This window comes from Haemaphysalis longicornis, unplaced genomic scaffold (assembly GCF_048455015.1).
Source record: "Haemaphysalis longicornis isolate Haplotype H1 unplaced genomic scaffold, Haemaphysalis longicornis Haplotype H1 scaffold_1, whole genome shotgun sequence".
NCBI classification, from domain to species: Eukaryota; Metazoa; Arthropoda; class Arachnida; order Ixodida; family Ixodidae; genus Haemaphysalis; species Haemaphysalis longicornis.
The window spans coordinates 63,407,939-63,409,829 of NW_027526203.1; positions in this window are offsets into that span (position 1 = coordinate 63,407,939).

A 1,891-nucleotide genomic window follows, 5' to 3' on the forward strand; every position below is an offset into this window, starting at 1 on the left:
CTTCTAGTAAATATAAATAGCCCAGAAAGTGAAGGAGAACACAGTCGCCCAGATAGCCGAATTGGTAAGGCATTCGAGATCTAATCGAAAGGCGTGGGTTCGGTCCCCACTCTGGGCGCGTTTTTCTTTCTTTCTTCCTTATATTGAAAAAAAAATCTTCACTTCATTAACCATAGTAAAAAATAGAGCCTAACCACACCCCTATGCCTCCTTTGGCGTTGTAGACTGCCGACCTATGTTTCTGTATTTCCTCAACGAGCACCTCATTTACTTACTTTATATATATATATATATATATATATATATAGATTTATATATATATATATATATATATCTATATCTCGAAAAGTAGAGTCTGACGCACGTCTCAAAAAACAAAAACAACCATGTTTACTAACATTTCGATTGGAGGTGGTCCAGTCTCCAGTCGAAATGTTAGTATACATGTTTGTTTTTGTTTTTTGAGGTGTGCGTCGGACTCTACTTTTTGATATTCTTCTGGACCATTGGAAACTGCTCTTCTTCGACCGTATATATATATATATTATATATATATATATATATATATATAATATATATATAAATATATATATATATATATATATATATATATATATATATATATATATATATATATATATAAATATATATATATATATATATATATATATATATATATATATATATATATATATAAATATATATATATATATATATATATGTGTGTGTGTGTGTGTGTGTGTGTGTGTGTAGCGAATCAGAATAGGAAATGAGGGGCTCGTTGAAAATAAGACAGAAATAAGAATTGCCAGTCAAGAAGACCTCGGAAAGCAAAGGGGAGGATGTAGTAGCTCAAGATAAATAATTTGGAAAATAAGAAAGTGGAGAAAAAACGCCCGCCAGGTGGGATCCGATCCCACGACCTCCAGAATACCGGTCTGGTGTGACAACCACTACGCTACCGGCGGGGCTACTTCAGCCTCCACTTTCTGGGGTATTTATGTTCTGGTGTTTTTTGTTTCCTGCGCTTGGGGGTGGTAGCAAGCGTCACTCGGACTACTCGGGGTGAAGGGGACCTTCTTTTTAACCCCCGGGCCGCGGGGTTAAAAAGAAGGTCCCTTCCCGTTTGAACCCATTCCCGAAACGCCCTTACCGCTTGACCCGTCCCGTGTGCGCCCGTTCCCGAAACGACCTTCCCGTTTGGGCGCTTCCTGTTTCAGCCCGTTCCCAGAACGCCCTTCTCATTTGAACCCGCATTGTTGCAACCCATTTGAATTTCTGAAAATATGCGTTACCGTCTTCGAAACCGTTCCCCAAAATGTGCTTACAAGCAACGGGTCATGCACTAAAATCTTGTATGCACCACATTTTCCGGAATCGACCAATATTTACGGCCGATAAAAGTTTCCGAATGCCTCAGGCCGATACTGCCCTCTTGACACAAAATTTGTAGCGGCGAAAGTGTACTATACAGATACCCAATATCTTGAGGAATGCACGCATTGGATTATTCTGCAGTTGGTGTTGGTACGTGCGGCTGAAATTTATTTATCAGCCGCTCTTATGCTCATTGTTTGGAGCGGAGCTTTGTCTTCGGGTTCGAGAGATTTATATATCAAAGATGTCCGTAGGAGAGACTATAAAAAAGGAAAAAACATGTCCAGAAATCTGAGAATTGGCTGCTAATGCCTTTCCTACGTGAGTAATTGGCAGATATTTTTATTTATTTACCGATACTTTACGGCATGGTCGGGCTCATGCAGGAATGAACATAAAAACACATCAGTATTGGTTGGCGTAGTTTAAAAACGCCCCACACAAATAAATAAAAGACATAAATATGTAATAGACGCAAAGGGGTCCGAACAAAGATATGCATTCGTAATGTACT